At 42.9% G+C, this 19,735-nt stretch overlaps 1 long non-coding RNA gene and 1 pseudogene across 2 annotated transcripts in view; both read right to left on the reverse strand.

The window, feature by feature from the left end:
* The window catches only part of LOC106699301, a 63,155-nt gene that overhangs the window by 6,272 nt on the left and 37,148 nt on the right, over positions 1-19,735 (reverse strand). The window lies entirely within an intron of this gene.
* LOC111828434 overlaps positions 5,473-19,735 on the reverse strand; it is a 75,437-nt pseudogene continuing 61,174 nt past the window's right edge.

The raw sequence follows: 19,735 nt of genomic DNA on the forward strand, positions 1-19,735 counted from the left end.
CCCCGGGAACGGTTTTCAGCGGGAAAACCGCGCGGAGGAGGAGGCCACAGCCACAGGCGGAGAGACCCCGGGCCGGGGCGACGGTTTCCTCCCAAAGGAACGTGGCGCCCGCACCGCGCAGCCTCCCGGACGCGGACTCACCGCTGAGAGGTTCTTTCTGCCGGGGACCCCAACAAGGACTTCAGCGCAGGCAGCGCCCTCAGCCTTCCCTGCGGGGAGGGGGACCGGGAGCGTCAGCTTTAAAGACAAACACCCTCCTCAGGGGGAACCGCCACCTTCCCCTCCACAGCCGCTTCCGCGTCTGCAAGGAACTGCGCATGCGCCCTCCCCGCGGGGTGGGCGGGGCCAGAGCCTGAGCTGAGCGACTGCGCGATGGGGGCGGGGCCGAGCCCGGCGGCCAGGCCTGTGCAGGGACAGAGGGAGGGAGGGCGGGGCAGGAGCGAGGGGGCAGCCCCGGGACCCCGCACCTCCTCCCACAGCACAGCCCTTCCTGGGGGAGTTTCCCACGTCATTGTCAGGGTTTTGGCTGGTGACGCGGCTGCGAAAGGATTCACAAGGGAGAGAAGAGACAGGAGCAGAGGGAGGGCGTTTATTTTACTTCTTTAAAGGGAGGAAAGGGCCAGGTGCCCTCTCTGATGGCACAAGGCACCCCAGATAGAGTGGCTTTTCCTTTATTAGGGTGCTAGCGAGTAAATGGCAGCTGTGGCAAAAGCATAAAGAGGGAGGAGGAACCTGGAATTCACACAGAAGTTTCCCAGCTCCCAGAGGCTGTGCTTAGAGCTATGGCTGGTCTGCCCTTCAGCTGCAGGTGTCCCAGGGAGGGGTCTTTCCCAGGATCTTCACAAGCCGGGAGCACATTCTTACAGTGAAGTTACAGGGAACTCAAAAGGCGGGCAGATTGGGTTTTGTTGGAAGCTATCTATTGTCTTCACTATCAGAGAAGTGTAAAAAAGGAGCCCTAAATGCTGGTGAACATTGAGCCCTGGCAAGGGCCAGAGCTATGCACTGATGGGTTGGTTGAGACAATGGTAGCTCAAGCAACTTCCTGACCAATTAGTCTGAGAGTAAATCTTTACTTATATTCCTGACCTTTAAGATAGTCTGTCTTAAAGTTAATGGAATTGCCTGCCTGACTAAGGCCTATATTTTTATCCAAAATTGAATAAAAGTTTGGCAAGGCTTGGGCACCAGTGGGAGTCCTTCCCCTTGAGTTGGACTTTCGCCTGGCCCCCAATATTTCCGAATTATTATTTCTTGTCTCATCTCTGCCATTTGTGCGTGGCCCCTCTCCAGATCCCAAACCCTGAACCACGCGGGACATGGTTTCACCCAGGGGTTGAAATCAGAAACTTTTTACCTGCGATTTTCCTGGATCCTTAAACCCTCAGTAATGGGGGGGGGGGGAGCAGCCTGCTCTCTCAGCCCCTCCCTGTCTCCCCATCTGAAGGGAGAGGCAGCTTAAGTTAGGGAAGCAGGTGGATGGGGGTGTCAGAGACAGACCCAGATATCCATTCATGGTTAGGCACCTGATGAAGATAGTCCCATCCAACACAGTGGGAAACAGATTTTAATTGATATATTTTTCAAGGGATAAATTTTTTTAGTTGTAAGTTTTGGTCTTTGAAGTCTTTGTGTTTGGGAAGGCATTCTTGTATTAAATTAACTTGAATACTGTTTTTTCACTACACACCTGTTATTATTTCATCCTTACCACATGTCTCTGGATGAGGCAGTAACATGGAACTCAGCCACAAGTTTTGGTGAGGTGATCACGTTGAGAAGGGGTGTCTATTCACACATGGACTGGAGCCTGCAAGTAGGCTCTGCATTATCAGCCAGGGTGGTCAGTCAGAACTGCTTAGGGGCCCCATCTGGATGGATAACCTGGCAGGTCTATACAAACCAGGAAATAAGAGACTACACATGAATTGATGTATTAATGTGCACGAATGCGCAGGAACCAATGGGAAAAAACAAGACTGATAGGAGAAACAGCCTTTGCCTCATGTGAACAGCATATGTTAAGGGTCTTATTCTCCTATTCATTAGATACCCTATGTCTTCTGGTTGAAGTAGTTAAAACATTTATATTGTAAGTGATTAAGATAGGTATGTTGTTGTTATTGGCATTTTCAAATTAATTCAATCATAGGAGGGGGCTTTAAGCTCCTATTGACATCAATGGGTAGATCGTCCAGAGAAATAAATCATTAAAAAAAAAAAAAAAATGCCGAAACCGGTTTGGCTCAGTGGATAGAGCGTAGGCCTGCGGACCGAAAGGTCCCAGGTTCGATTCCGGTCAGGGGCATGTACCTGGGTTGCAGGCACATCCCCAGTAGGGGGTGTGCAGGAGGCAGCTGATCGATGTTTCTAACTCTCTATCTCTTTCCCTTCCTCTCTGTAAAAAATCATTAAAATATATTTAAAAAAAAAAAAGGGGGGGGGTCTTAAATGAATCACTAGAAAAGACAGATTTTTTAAAAATTTAAATTCCTTATTGTTTCAAGTATTACATATCTATCTTTCCTCGCCTTCATCCCCCGACCTCTCCCCAGAATTTTATATGTTTACCACAGAGATTATCAACTGGAGTGTCACACAGGAAAACTGGTGTGCTGCAATAATTATTAAAACAGTCAACAGTGACTGTTTAGTCAATAGCACACACTATATTACCCATACATTGTCAAAAAAATAAGTGACAACAGCAAACAGTAATAGCTGTGAGGTGTGGATGAACCAGAATCAGACATTTTCGAGGGAAGATTGGCAAAATATATATTTTGGTGGACCACTGAATTGCAGTAATTAGATCATGTGTGCCATGTGAAAAAAAAAAAGTTGAAATCTCTGATTTAGAGCTTTTCACCCCAAAGTGGAGGAAATTGCATTCTGGACAAAATGAAGACAGAATGCCCTGTAACCCAAAAGACAGTGGGTACTTCATCTATTTTCCTAATGGCCACGTGGAATAAAAAAAAAAGATCTTATCTGTGTTTTGTATCAACACACCTCCTCAAAGTTCCTCACTAAAGTACCAGAAAACGGAACTATTGTCAAGATGGGATTGAATTCTATGAATGACCTGGATCCCATAGTTTGCCCAGTAACAGAACAAAACATAAAGCCCCGACTAGAGATGTCCCCACCTTTCCTTTCTTGCAAATTGAGAAACCTATAAAGACTAGAGGCCCCGTGCACAACATCCATGAACTGGGGGTGAGGGGTCCTTCAGCCCAGCCTGTGGACTCTTGCAGTTTGGGACCCTTGGGGGATGTCCACCTACCAGCTTATGCCCGCTCCCCAGATGAATCCTGGACACAAAATATCAGCACATACATATACATATGAATGCTCCATGGGTATGTCAGAAAATAGAGTACAAGGATTTTGAACATCTTGTTTCTTTTTTTTCCTAAATATTTTATTTATTTATTTATTTTTATTGCTTAAAGTCTTACAAAGGTTATTACATATGTCTCCTTTTTCCCCCCACCCTTGACAATCCCCTGGCCTCCCCTACCCCCTGGTGTCTTATGTCCATTGGTTATGTTTATATGCATGCATACAAGTCCTTTGGTGGATCTCTTAGCCCTCCACCTGCTCCCCCACCCTCCCCGGCCTTCCTGCTGTAGTTTGACAGACTGTATGAGGCAGCTCTGCCTCTGTATCTATTTTTGTTCATAAGTTTATAATGGTCTTTATTATCCATGAATGAGTGAGGTCATGTGGTATTTTTCCTTCATTGACTGGCTTATTTCACTAAGCATAGTGCTCTCCAGTTCCATCCATGCCGTTGCAAATGTTAAGAGTTCTGTTGAGACCCTCTCCCAAAAGGTCCTGCAGGGTAGAGGTGGCGTGGGATTAAAGCACCAGAGACCAGGGTTAGGAGGACTGGCACAAAGCACCAGCAACTTTAATTTTTACACACACTGTTTTATAGCTAAGCTGTGGCTGGTCATGCTTCATAGATCACTGCTAGGGCTTGGCCTCTCATGAGGAAGTAGCAGATCGTTACAGGCTGGGCAAGACTGGGCAAGCTTTGTCTAGTTCCATCTATGTTTGACAGTTGCTATGACAAACAGTTGCTATGACAAAATGTCTGCTTGCCTAGATCACAAGAACTGGGGTGCAAGCCAAGTTCATGTCCTGTACATGACTTGGAGTGGGGTCAGGCCTTTCCTGTAGCCCACGGCCTCTTACAGAGTTCCTTCTTTTTTACAGCAGCATAGTATTCCAACATGTAGATGTACCACAGTTTTCTAATCCACTCATCTACTGACGGGCACTTAAGCTGTTCCCAGATCTTAGCTATGGTGAATTGTGCTGCTATGAACATAAGGGTGCGAACATCTTGTTTCTGTATTCATTTTGTCAGTCCTTTGGGTGTCACATGGATAGGAACTGATGAATGTGGAGAGAATGATTTCTCTTTACATTTGTATTGTTCCTCAAATTTCTACCACCTTGTAGAAATTCAGCACTAGACACTGAGAATAAATGGAGGGCTTTCATTTTAATCTCGGCTATCCTGCTGTCCCTGGATCTTAGAGTGAAGGCTTGGAAAACACTCCAGGGACAGATAATGCCAATGGACATACCTCTGGTCATGCTGTCATTATACAAAATACTTTTGCATCCAAAATAATAAAAGGTTTCAACTGCAAATCTGCCATGGTCTCTGGGGTTCCTCTAGAAAGAACGACCAGCATTGGCCTACATTCAAGAAAGAGAGAATAAAACCTGTATACCATGGGGTAATTCCATCCCAATAAAGAAGTTAATGAGGTAACACTCAGGAATTCTTTTTTTTAAAAAATATATTTTATTGATTTTTTACAGAGAGGAAGGGAGAGGGATAGAGAGTTAGTAACATTAATGAGAGGGAATGAGAGAGAGAAACATCAATCAATGCCTCCTGCACATCCCCTACTGGGGATATGCCCACAACCAAGGTACATGCCCTTGACCGGAATCGAACCTGGGACCCTTCAGCCTGCAAGCCGATGCTCTATCCACTGAGCCAAATCAGTTAGGGCACACTCAGAAATTCTTAAGGTTTCCAATGAGTATCAGGACAAGAAAAATAACTCCATCTACAAAGTACACAGATGCCAATTTGTGGTATTCCAAAAGTTCATATTCATATTAAAAACTATAGCCGAAACCGGTTTGGCTCGGTGGATAGAGTGTCGGCCTGCGGACTGAAAGGTCCCAGGTTCGATTCCGGTCAAGGGCATGTACCTGGGTTGCGGGCACATCCCCAGTAGGGAGTGTGAGGAGGCAGCTGATCGATGTTTCTAACTCTCTATCTGTCTCCCTTCCTCTCTGTAAAAAATCAATAAAATATATTTAAAATAAATACAATAAAATAAAAACTATAGATGTCAGCATGAGAACATGAGTGGTGGGCTATCTACTTTATGAAAATAAAGCAAAATATTCACCAAGTTCTGATGTCAGTCACTGCATTATAAATTCCAAACTATTGAGCAGACGTTACACTGGTTTGAAGGGCTGACTTGGGACAGGAAGAGCTTTACATGCTGAGGTCACAGCACTGCAAAAAGAATGGCAGCCTAGAAGACAAAGTGAAAAACCAGAGAGAAACAAGAACTGGGAAATGAAATAAATAGAATTAGTTTTTCTGAGTTTAGCCAGCAGTGCAGCCTTGGAAAGGTGGCCTCTCTGGACTAGCAGAGTTCATGGCAATTCTGCATCCTGGGCAAAACAATGTCACGGGTATTACAATATTCCTCTTAATTATGGAAAACCTATTACACAGACAGCATGGACCTGAGTTGCAGTTCCAGTCACGTAAATGTCACAACCACAAATTGACATTCAGATGAAAAGTTTTCAGTTGAACATATCGGCACAGAAAAGGAACTAATGTTCATTATATCATTTACAGAAAGTTAGAACTATTTTAAACAATTAATGCAATAGTATATTCTCCAGTAGAAGAAAAAATATATGTATCCAATATTCCAGAGAAAAATGAATATAAATGAAATACATATAATATACACAGCTCACAGATGTTTAAGGAAGTTAACAACCCCATGATTTCACACATACAGCAGGAATAACACATAGCAGCAAGTGATATGGGAATAGAACCACATTAATATTTCCTATTCAAAATACCTCACATGATTTCAATATAAAATAGATAACACTCTAAGTAACTGTAGATATGGAAACATAAATTCTTTTGATATATTCAAGTATAAAAATATTACCTAATAACATTTAAAGTTTGGAGTACACTGTGTAATAAACATTCTGATTTAGAACAATACGTGAAAGGCATTTTGGCTACCTATCTAGTGTGAAGTCAGTGATATTTTCATAATCAATTACATACTTCGGTCAAGTTTTTATATCTTTAAAGTCACTTTAAGGCATAAATTCCTTGGAAATTTATCAACTGTATATTTTGAACAAAAGTCCTTTGTCCTATATCATAAATGTAGAATTTCTACCCAATTACAATCCTTGGTATTGACTGAGGTTGTAGGTCCCAGTATATGATTTCCCACATTCATCAGTTTCAAGGTTTCCCTGTAGAATGAATGCCAATGTAAGGAATAAGGTACGGGTACTGATTAAAGATTTCAGGACTATGTTTATATTTGTATTGTTTCTCTCCAGTATGAATTCTGATTTCAACTACGTTTTGCATACTGAATAAGCTTTCAGAATTCTTTATATCTGATGGGCTTCTATCCAGTAATAATTATCAGATGCTCTATGAGATACATACACTTTGACATATGCCTCTTAATTTATAAGGCCTAATTTTAACATTCTCTATGAAGATTAAACCTATGGTTAAATCTTTGGCCAAATACTAGATTACTTCTGTTCTTCTTTAGAATGATTCTTAAAATTTTGACTCAGTTTGACTACACGTTAAAGGCTCTCTCACATTTTCTACAGTGTAGGCTTTCCACCACTATAAAATCAATGATGCTCGGTAAACTTTGATTTGAGGGTAAATGCTCCAGCCCATTTCCTAAGTTTGTAAGGACTCTCTTTAGTAGGAAGACTCTCAGGTACAGTAATATATAAATAGCACGGAAAGGCCTTTTTATATTTTGCACATTTATTTGGCTTCATCCCAGTACGAATTCTGTGATATTCACTAACTTCTCCCTGGTAAACACTTCCATCACTCCTCACATCTGTTAAGACTTCTCTCAAGTATGAACTCTCTGATGATAAGTGAGGGATGAAGAATGCCTAAAGGCTTTGCCACATTCTCTACATTTATAAGGCTTCCTTTCAGGATGAACTCTCTGATGTCGATTAAGCTGTAAGGAGTCCCTGAATGCTTTGCCACATTGTCTACATTTATAAGGTTTCTCTCCAGTGTGAACTCTCTGATGACCAGTAAGGGCTGAGGACTGGCTAAAGGCTTTGCCACATTCTGTACATTTATAAGGATTTTCTCCAGTGTGAATTCTCCGATGCTTAGTAAGGTTTGAGGACCTGCCAAAGACTTTGCCACATTTTCCACATTTATAATGCTTCTCTCCACTATGAACTTTCTGATGTCGTTTAAGCTGTGAGCAGACCCTGAATGCTTTGCCACATTCTGTACATTTATAAGGCTTCTCTCCAGTATGAACTCTCTGATGTCGATTAAGCTGTGAGGAGTCACTGAATGCTTTGCCACATTCTGTACATTTATAAGGCTTCTCTCCAGTATGAACTCTCTGATGCATAATAAGGTGTGAGGATCTACCAAAGGCTTTGCCACATTCTCTACATTTATAACGCTTCCCTTCAGTATGAACTCTCTGATGACCAGTAAGGGATGAGGACTGGTTAAAGGCTTTGCCACATTCTGTACATTTATAAGGCTTCTCTCCAGTATGAACTCTCTGATGTCTAGTAAGAAGTGAAGAGCTTCCAAAGGCTTTGCCACATTCTCCACATTTATAAGGCTTCTCTCCAGTATGAACTTTCTGATGTTGATTAAGCTGTGAGGAGACCCTGAATGCTTTTCCACATTCTGTACATTTATAAGGCTTCTCTCCAGTATGAACTCTCTGATGTCGAGTAAGATGTGAGGAGTCCCTGAATGCTTTGCCGCATTCGGTACATTTATGAGGCTTCTTTCCAGTATGAACTCTCTGATGAATAAGAAGGTGTGATGATCTACTAAAGGCTTTGCCACATTCTCTACATTTATAAGGTTTCTCTCCAGTGTGAACTCTCTGATGACCAGTAAGGGCTGAGGACTGGCTAAAGGCTTTGCCACATTCTGTACATTTATAAGGCTTCTCTCCAGTATGAACTCTCTGATGTCTAGTAAGAAGTGAAGAGCGGCCAAAGGTTTTGCCACATTCTCCACATTTATAAGGCTTCTCTCTCGTATGAACTTTCTGATGTTGATTAAGCTTTGTGGACTCACTGAATGCTTTGCCACATTCTGTACATTTATAAGGCTTCTCTCCAGTATAAATTCTCTGATTTACAGTGCAACCTGACAGCCAATTACATGTTTTACCAGAATCTTTACATTTATAAGGTTCTCCACTATGGATTTTTTTCATTTTATTTAGATTGAATACTTGACTGGAGATTCTGCCACAAGGATTCCATTTGTAAGCCTCCTCCCCAGTATGACCATTCTCTTGTTCAGTGTAATTTAAAAACTGCTGAAAAGACTGGACGCGTTTACTTCCTTTGTGTGTCTTATCCATAATAGGAATAAACTGATGTATATTGTGATAGGACATTTGCTCAAAGACTTTTCCACCTTTATAATAGTCCTCTGCTGTAAGGTAACAGAAATTAATACAAAATAACAAATTAAGTATGTGTTTACATGAATAACAGCATAATTGAACTACACATGCAATGATCTGAAACTGCAGTGCTAACACTGTAAGCTGTCGTGAGTACCCAAGGTTGACATATACATTCAAATCCACATCCCAATGACACTTTTCAAAAAGTTAGCAAACCTCATCCTGAAATTGGTATGAAATGACACAGGAAACCAGGGAACCCAAAACAAACTTGGGAGAGACAGTATAACCTTAAAGGCATCACGCTTCCTGATTTAAAATATATTTCATAACTGGTGTTATTAAAAAGTATAATAGCCGAAAACGGTTTGGCTCAGTGGATAGAGCGTCGGCCTGCGGACTGAGGGGTCCCAGGTTCGATTCCGGTCAAGGGCATGTACCCGGGTTGCGGGCACATCCCCAGAGGGAGATGTGCAGGAGGTAGCTGATTGATGTTTCTCTCTCATCGATGTTTCTGACCCTCTATCTCTCTCCCTTCCTCTCTGTAAAAAATCAATAAAAAATATATTTTTAAAAAAAGGAATTAAAATATATATATAATATACACATTGAGACACAGGTAAATACAGGAGCACAATAGGCCCTGTTAAGTTCGGTTCAGGGTTAGAGCATAATCCTGTGCACTTCAGGGTGGTGGATTGAATGCCCGTTCAAGGGCACATGCCTCGGTTGCAAATTCCCACACAACCTGGGTTGAAGTAGGAACAGAAGGGGGCCAGTCAATGTGTATCTCTCACATCAATGTTTCCTTCTCTCTCCCGGTCCCTGCTCCCACCCTTCCATTCTCTCTGAAAAGCAATGAAAAAAACATTTATGTTCTCATGTGAGGTTTAACCACACCTATAAAAAAAGAAGCACTGTAGAATAAAAAGCCTATTTAAAGCTTCTCACGCATGAGGTAAAATAATCTTCTAAAATGGTGCTTATATCACAAAAGAAATAAAGGACATACTCATATATACGAATAGTGTTGAGATACTTAGATGTCTATATATAAAAGAATAAGGGAAGTTTGAAACATAAAGCTAGTAATAACTCAAACTATTAAAAGAAAAGTTATAGAAAAGTATTTGTTTTTATATAATACATTTTTATTTATTTTAGAGAGGGAGGGAGGAGAGATAGATAGAATCATTAAGAGAGAGTCATTGATTGGTTGTCTCCTGCATTGCCCCTACTGGGGAATCCTGGTCATGTGCCCTTGATTGGAATTGAATCCGGGACCCTTCTGTCCACAGGCCAACACGATACTCTATCCACTAAGGCAATCTGGCTAAGGCATATAGAAAAGTTTTTATGTCATTTGATTTTATATTGTATCATTGAATGGAAAGGTAAACAAAACAGAGTAGTCAAAAGGCATTACACACCACATAAAAATAACTTCACATTAAAGCAAATTGTCAGTGCGTTAAAAATACAAGCTGTAGCCCTAACCGGTTTAGCTCAGTGGATAGAGCGTCGGCCTGTGGACTGAAAGGTCCCAGGTTCGATTCCGGTCAAGGGCATGTACCTTGGTTGTGGGCACATCCCCAGTGGGGAGTGTGCAGGAGGCAGCTGGTTGATGTTTCTCTCTCATCGATGTTTCTAACTCTCTATCCCTCTCCCTTCTTCTCTGTAAAAAAATCAATAAAATATATTTAAAAAAAAAATACAAGCTGTGAATTGGGAAAAAAAATCCTACAAAGCATATTATCTGATAAGTACTTAATATTCAGAATATATAAAAATCAACGTGAAAAAAGTAACACAATTTTTAAAATGTCCAAAGCTATAAAGTTAACGAATCCTATCTAATAATAGAGAAACATGGTAATTAACCGTAACTTCGCTACCCTTCCCATTGGCTAATCAGGGCGATATTCAAATTAACTGCCAACTAAGGTGGCAGTTAACCGCCAACAAAGATGGTGGCTAATTTGCATACTGCAGGCAGGGCGGGACAGCACCATCCCGCCTGTCCCGCTGCCATCCAGGCCTGCTATTTGCGACCCGGTCTGCAGGCGGCCGGTATGAAAACAGACCCAGGGCTGGCAGCGGGACCGCACTGATCCGCCACCAGCGACACCCACAAACATCCATCCCGAGGGGATCCGAGGCTGGGGGATGCTAATGCACCGATCTGCCACTGGCCACGCCCACAAACGGACCTGGGGGGGGGGATCCCTGCCTGACAGGTGCTAATGCACCAATCTGCCAAAACGCACACCCCAGCCGCCTTTGCCTGCGCGAACTATGCAGCCGGGAGAGGGGAGTGGGGCCGCTGGGAGCAGGGCGGAAACTTCCCGGGGTTTGCCATCAGGCAGCCCACAGCAGAGTGCCAACTATCCCCGCCGGTAGCTGCTTGCTCATTCACTTACTTGCTCATTCATTCACTCATTCACTCACTCATTATTCCCTCACTCAGCAAACCCTCTCAGGTCCCTGGCACCAGGGAAGGCACTGAAGTTGAAGCAGGGTAAGACAGAGCTATGTCCTCAAGATGTTAGTAATTCAGTACGGCGAAACAGGCACATGAACGAGACAGTTGTATGCACAGATGCAGTGTACTGGGTTCGGTGAGGGCTGTAAATAACGCCGACTTTGTTCTCTTGATAAAATGAAGCCTCGGGAGTCAGGCCGTCCCAAGCCTATAGGCCTCTGCCTAGGCCAGGAGTGGCTGGGGTCCCGGAACATGACAGAGGGTGCAGGTCGGGCTGAGGGGTCTGGCCCCACTCCTCACCCTCACTCCCGAGTGCACAAATTTTTGTGCAATGGGCTACTAGTCTACAAGATAACAGGCAAGAACACACAATAGGTAAAGATAGATTCTTCACCAAGTAGAAAGACAAAAATGGAATAGATACATGCAAAAATAATAAAACTAGATCCCATTCATAGGCCATGTACCAAAATGTACTCAGCAGGGATTAACAACTAAAATATAAGACCTGAAACCATGAAAACAATGAAAGAAAACATTGTCAATGAACTTCACCATCACTCTTAAAAACAGTGGTTTTCATATATCTTCCTAGGCATAACAAAGAAGTTAAAAAATAAAGAAATGAGACTACAAAAAAATAAGATTGGCATACCAAAAGAAACCACAGCTAGGTCAGAGAGCCCCAGAGATTCCAAAAGAAGGCCCAAGGCCCGGCAGCAGCAGCCTGCCTTGCTTCACAGCTGGGCTTCGTCTGGGCATTTCCAAACCCGATACAAAGAGGAGGAATCTGCAGATGCCTCTGTAGCTCCTGCTGGGCGGCCCCAGACAGTGGCTGAACTTGCACCTCCTTGGACATCGAAGAGCCAGTGCACCCAGTGGTCAGAATGAGACCATACCAGATTACAATTCTTCGCATCCATAAGAGAAATATTCAAAGGGCAGACTCAGTGAGCATCAAAGCCACACTGAAACAAGTCCTGCCCCATAAGGGTATCTCCTGCACAACAGATCTTCCAGTGTAGACACAGCAGGTCATCACAGCCAGTTGGGCTAAAGGTCAACTCCTCCCAGTGATACCAACAGCAATCAAGGGTTAACTACAACAGGACTGTGCAAACAGCCCACAAAGGTGTGCACCAAGAGAGTCCACCTCAGCTGACTGGGGAGGCTGAGCCATTGGGCCCTATAAGACACCACACAAGGCCACTCTATCAACTCAAGGAGACTTAGCAGCTACCCAGTACATAGAAACAAACACAGTGAAGCAGCAAAAATGCGGAAACAAAGAAACAAGTCACAAATGAAAGAAATGGAAGAAAGCAAACTACTGAATATAGAGTTCAAAACCACGGTTATAAGGCTACTCAAGAATCTTGTAGAAACCCCTGAGAAATTTAGTGAGACCCTCTGGGATATAAAAAAGGAACAATCAGAAATTAAGCATACACTGACTGAAATAAAGAATAATATACAGAGATTCAACAGCACACTAGAGGATCCCAAGAATCAACTCAAAGATTTGAAATACAAAGAAGCAAAAAACACCCAAACAGAAAAGCAACAAGAAAAAAGAATCCAAAAATCTGAAGATAGCGTAAGGAGCCTCTGGGACAACTTCAAGTGTACTAACATCCAAATTATGGGGGTGCCAGAAGAAGAGAGAGAGCAAGATATTGAAAACCTATTTGAAGAAATAGTGACAGAAAACTTCCCCTACCTGGTGAAAGAAATAGACTTACAAGTCCAGGAAGCGCAGAGAACCCTAAACCAGAGGAATCCTATTTTCTGATAGTACCTTAATTAGTGTATATAACATATAAAGTGTGCAAACACTGAATTCCTAATTCACATACATCACAAAGCGTTTCTTTTCTATCCCAAGGACTCCCAATTTGTTCCCCTTTTTAAAAAATATGTATTTTTATTACTTTCAGAGAAGAAGGGAGAGGGACAGATAAAAACATCGATGATGACAGAGAATCATTAATCGGCTTCCTCCTGCACGCCCCCTACTGGGGAGCAAGGCCACATCCTGGTATTTGCCCTTGGACAGAATGGAACCTGGGACCTCTCAATCTGAAGGCAGGCGCTCTATCCACTGAACCAAACCAGCTAGGGCCCAATTTGTTCCTTGAGAGGTAGAATCTAACACAGAAAGCAAAAGCTCCTAAAGATGTTAAAATAATAAAGGAAAGCAAACACTGCGGGTGGAGTAGGAACTTGGGAAGGAGTCATCCTTACCCAGGGAGGCCAAGTTGCTGTAGTTCTCTGACATCACATCCATGTACAATTTCTGCTGACCTGGGTCCAGGCATTCCCACTCCTCCTGAGAGAAATCTATGGCCACATCCCGAAAGGTTAATGGTTCCTAAAAGAAAAACACATTTACCAAGAGGTCACCAGAAGAGTTCATAATGTCATCCAACATGAAAACAGTGTCAGGAGAAGAGGTCTGGACCTAGGGGAGTATCCTGAATTATTTAATAGATCACTTTTACCAAAAACATTCTCTGATGTGTTTTCTAACACTGAAACATGAGGATGACACATGCCCACAAATCCACAGAACAGATTAATGTTTCAGGAAATTTACTATGAGTAATCTTAGAACAAGATTATTCTGACTGATTCAGCTCATGTGGCTCAGTGTTGCCTTGCTAACCCATGCACCAAAAGGTCTCTGGTTTGATTGCTGATCTGGACACACAACCAGGATTCGGACTTAATCCCCAGTGTGGGGTGTGTAGGAGGCAGCCAATCAATGATTCCCTTTTGTCATTGATGTTTCTATCTCTCTCTACCTCTCCCGCTCTAAAATTAATAAAAATGTATTTCGGGGGGGAAAAAAGAAAAAAATAGCTGAAATAAGGTTAACAGTTTAGGCTCAGAGACACACATTTTACAACTATGAAATCAAGATGGTTTAATGGAAAAATTCTACAACTAGAAGGATAGAGAAAAGCATACCGAGACTCAGAGGAGGCACAGTATGGAAGTAAAATACTAAGGTGTGGAGGTGCATGCGGAGCGGGTGGCGGCTGAGGGCGCAGTTGTTGTTTTCAATCGGGAGGGAGTCTCAGGCTCTGAGCTCCAGTTCCAGGCGAGTCTCTAGGGACCCAGACTCACACGGGAGAAGCGGGACTGCCTGGCATCGGTCGGAACTCGAGGGCAGCTTTCTCTCCGAGGGACTTGCAGCGATTACCGGGACACTGAGAAGAAGAGCCTCTGAGGGCAAGACTGAGAGCAGCCATAACTGCTAGCCCCGCCCTGTTTTTTGTGTTTTTTTTAAAACATATTTTTTATTGATTTTTTACAGAGAGGAAGGGAGATAGAGAGTTAGAAACATCGATGAGCGAGAAACATCGATCAGCTGCCTCCTGCACATCTCCCACTGGGGATGTGCCCGCAACCCAGGTACATGCCCTTGACCGGAATCGAACCTGGGACCTTTCAGTCCGCAGGCCGACGCTCTATTCACTGAGCCAAACCAGTTCTGGCTAGCCCCGCCCTGTTGATCCATGGGACCCACCCTGCCCAAGCCCTGCAGGGAGGCTTTTGCTGGATAGCCTCAGGCAAAGGCTAGATTAGCACCTCCCTAGAGATCCAGGAGCCAATGTACCCAGAGGTCAGAGTGGGACCATCCAGTTTGCAGCTCTGTGGAACCATAAAGGACACACTCAGGGGGCAGACTCAGTGAGCACCAAAGCCCCATTGAAGCAAGTGTTGCTCCAGAGGGGTGTCTCCAGCACAGAAGTTCTCCCACTGTAGACACAGCTGATTCTCACAGCCAATTGACCTGGAGATCAATTCCTCCCAGTGATAACTACAACAATCAAGGCTTAACTACAACAAGACTGTGCACAAAGCCCACAGAAGGGAGCACCAAGAGTGTCCTCCTAAGGTAATTGGGGAGGCTAAATCACTGGGCCCTAGAAGACACACAGCACAGAAAAGCACTTTATCAACACAGGGAAGCATAAAAAATGCCGAGATGAAGAAACAGGACACAAATGACAGTAATGGAGGAAAGCAAACTACTGGATATAGAGTTCAAAACCACACTTTTAAGGTTTTTTAAGAATTTTCTAGAAACTGCCAATAAACTTAATGATTTCTACAAGAAATCTAATGGGACCCTCAATGTTGTGATAAAGGACAAACTAGAAATTAAGCATACACTGACTGAAATAAAGAATATTATACAGACTCCCAACAGCAGACCAGAGGATCGCAAGAATCAAGTCAAAGATTTGAAATACAAAGAAGCAAAAAACAGCCAACTGGAAAAGCAAAAAGAGTCCAAAAATATGAAGATAGTGTAAGGAGCCTCTGGGGCAGCTTCAAGCGTACCAACATCCGAAATATAGGGATGCCAGAAGAATAGAGACAGCAAGATATTGAAAACCTATTTGAAGAAATAATGACAGAAAACTTCCCCTACCTGGTGAAAGAAATAGACTTACAAGTCCAAGAAGCGCAGAGAACCCCAAACAAAAGGAATCCAAAGAGGACCATACCAGGACACATCATAATTAAAATGCCAAGAGCAAAAGACAAAGAGAGTATCCTAAAAGCAGCAAGAGAAAGAAAGTCAGTTACCTGCAAGGGAGTACCCACATGACTGTCAGCTGATTTCTCAACAGAAACTTTGCAGGCCAGAAGAGAGTGGCAAGAAATATTCAAAGTGATGAATATCAAGAACTTACAACCAACATTACTTTATCCAGCAAAGCTATCATTCAGAATTGAAGGTCAGATAAAGAGCTTCACAGATAAGAAAAATCTAAAGGAGTTCATCACCACCAAACCAGTATTATATGAAATGCTGAAAGTTATCCTTTAAGAAGAGGAAGAAGAAGAAAAAGGTAAAGATACAAATTATGAACAACAAATACACATCTATCAACAAGTGAATCTGAAAATCAAGTGAATAATCTGATGAAAAAAATGAACTGGTGATCATAATAGAATCAGGGGGATAGAAAGGGAGTGGACTGACTATTCTTGGAGTGGGGAAGGGTGAGGGGGATGCGGGAAGACACTGGACAATAATCGTGCACCTATGGATGAGGACAGTGGGTGGGGAGTGAGGGCGGAGGGTGGGGTGGGAACTGGGTGGAGGGGAGTTATGGTGGGAAAAAAGAGGAACCAATGTAATAATCTGAACAATAAAGATTTAATTAATAAAGAAAAAAGATGGTTTAATGATTTTGTAAACCTCATGAATGTATTTGTGTATGATTAACTTTTTGTTTTAGAAACACAATAAGGAGAGAAACATAAGGATACAAAACAAGTTAGATCTTTTTGTTTTCGTTTTGTGGTTGTAAATCCTCACCTGGAAAGATTTTTTTCCATGGACTTGTGGGAGGCGAAGGCAAAGGTAGAGGCACAAAAGGGAAAGGAGAGAGAGAGAGAGAGAGAGAGAGAGAGAGAGAGAGAGAGTGAGTTTGACATCAATGTGAAAGAGAGACAGACACACATGGATTGGCTGCCTACCACAGGTACCTAGTACCTACTTGCCCTGGACTAGGAATGAAACCCTCCATCACTGATCTACACCAGCTTAGGGAACTAATTTTTCTTACTAGTACATTTCTTTCAAAATTTTTATGTATCATTAGTGGAGAGCTATGTTGTAGAAATTTAATGAAACTGAATATACATTAATATCATTCTTGGAAACTTTGTAGAAAATACAAAAAAGTGATGGTCTTTGCACAACTTTCATTAAATCTCTATTACACCCTTATTACTGAGAAAGGGAGACTATTAACTCTATAGGGGAGCACCTCTGCCACGTGATCATCAGGTGGACTGAGACAATGGGTATCAGGTGACTGAGGCACATGGAAGGTCAGGTCATCACTGCTGTGACATTACTGCCAAAATACATCAATAAAGAAATTATGTGGAAATGATCATAAATATTCATTTTTGCAAATGTCAATCCACGTGTACCTCTCATGTTCTATAAGCTAATAGTAGTTTTATCTACCAAGTATTTCGTACTAATCTAGTGAGCAAGTCTCTTCTATTTGCTCTTTTTTCCAGAATTTTCTGAGTTATTCTAAGAAGATGTGCATCTTCTTACCCCTGATCTAGAGCTGATGCTGCAGCCACTTGAACCTAAGACCTACATTTGCCTTCTTCAGTGATATGTAAGCCTCTGACCCATTTCAGTAGGGATGTCAGACATGGCTGCCTTTCAAGTTTTATCTATCACAAAAAGGGATATTCTGATTAGTTGAAAGTCACTAATTAAAGGTGGGAATGCTTCCTTCTTTCAAAATGAATACAGACAAGGCTTTGGGACAAAGGAGGGAATTATACCCCAGCCAGTGTGGCTGAGAGGTAGAGGGTTGACTTATGAACCAGGAGGTTAGGGTTGGATTCCTGGCTAGGGCACCTGTAGAGGTTTCAGACTTGATACCCAGGGCAGAGTGGAGTGCTAGAGGCAGGTGATCAATGATTCTCCAACCTGATTGATGTTTCTGTCTCTATCTCCCTCTCCTTTCCATTCTGAAAATCAATAAAAATATTTTTAAAAAAGAGAGGTTAAAAAAAAAGAAGAAAAACACAAACAATAAAAGAGAAAGAAATATAGAAACTGCTGACATTGACTATCCAATAGAAAACCCTAATAGGCAAATCGACCAACCTGGAGAACAACTGGTTGCTATGACATGCACTGACAACCAGGGGCAGACGCTCAACACAGGAGCATCTGCCCCTTGAGAGGGAGGTGACCGGTGGCTTTGGCAGCAGGGGCGGGGATAGCCATCAGGCGGCCCCAGGCCGCCAGCCAAGGCGGGTGCCAGTGGGGACTTGCCAATTGCCTCATCAGTCACCCCACAGATCGGCCCTGATTGCCGGCCAGGCTTAGGGATCCTACCCTATATTTAGGGAACAGTCTCTTGGATTTAAAAATTAAAGCGAGGAAAGGATATTCTAACACTTAAAAAACAGCATGATGCCGAAACCGGTTTGGCTCAGTGGATAGAGCGTCGGCCTGTGGACTGAAAGGTCCCAGGTTCGATTCCGGTCAAGGGCATGTACCTTGGTTGCGGGCACATCCCCAGTGGGAGATGTGCAGGAGGCAGCTGATCGATGTTTCTCTCTCATCGATGTTTCTAACTCTCTATCTCTCTCCCTTCCTCTCTGTAAAAAATCAGTAAAATATATTTAAAAACAAAACAAACAAAAAAAAACAAACAGCATGATGCAGTGATGACATGCCTGGACTCTAGCTTACAGATTTTGTGCTCAACCCTGATTCTCATAACTTATAACTGTCGGACAAAGCAAATTACTTCTCTCTGCTTCAGTTTTTCTACCCATAATTGTTGGGGGCCAGATGTAAGCTGGCAAGGTCCTTGCACCTGAAGGGGCTTTCAAGGCTGGGATCCTTACCCACACAGTTTTCCCAGACTTGTTTGGATGGCGGTTATCAGTAGAATGAGAGCAACATTTGTAGAATGAGAACAGCCTTTCATAGCTTACCAAGAAATCTGTAGCTATTTACTGAGATATGCTGTACTGAGAACTTGTCCTTCTGCTGTGTCCTTCCCTTAGAGATTAAGAGGAACAAAGAATACATTCCTCTTGGCAGACCTCCTATTCAGTGTGTTATGTATAAATAGTATTGTGTGGCTAATAAAGTTGCTTCAGTTCATCGAGAGAACTGGAGTCCTCCCGATCCCACTTTCCTGTCTTTCTTTCTTTTCTCAGTTCCCACCTCCCTGCCTCAGCCTGGCTCAACCTTGACACACTGGCCCTGACACATAATGATGAGGAAAATGGTACTACTGCCTCCGAAATATCATGTTATATACTTTTTATACTCAGGGCAAAAAAATGTAGCTGCCCATATAACAGCAAGATGCCTTTCACCTGTATGAAAAGTATGGTCACCGGGCATGCAGCGTCCTGGATTACAAGACGGATGTCCAACTGCCGGTTTTTGGACATTGCCCGAGGGGTCCCGGAGTGTGTGAGGGCACAGGACGGGCTGAGGGACCCCCTATCCCTCGCATGAATTTCATGCATCAGGCCTCTAGTGATGAATAAAGTAATGAAATAAGGAAAGAAAAACAACCTGCAAAGGCAAGAACATCAGCAGTAGAGAAATTAATCACAGCTGTTAGAGAAAAGCAAACATAACTTCAGGCGTAGGACAATCTTTTACCTGAGAAGCAGCCATTTGGTCCTGGTCCTGATCGGGGTCTGGGTTGTTTTCTCAGGTGACACTATGTTGACGAGTCACAGAATGTGCCTTCAAAGAAGGAAGCACAGCCTCTTAATCAGCTCATCTCACTCACAGTCAGAAGGATCTTAAAATGCAGAAAAGGCCACATCCTCCTGACCACTGTCACAGGAGAGTCAGGAACAATGAGCTCCTATATGGAGACCACACTGTGAGGTGTGTTTTTCCACCTTCATGTGTCTCTCCACCCAAAGACATCCACAAACTCCTACAGAAATG

This window comes from Myotis lucifugus, unplaced genomic scaffold, assembly GCF_000147115.1.
Source record: "Myotis lucifugus unplaced genomic scaffold, Myoluc2.0 scaffold_365, whole genome shotgun sequence".
NCBI classification, from domain to species: Eukaryota; Metazoa; Chordata; class Mammalia; order Chiroptera; family Vespertilionidae; genus Myotis; species Myotis lucifugus.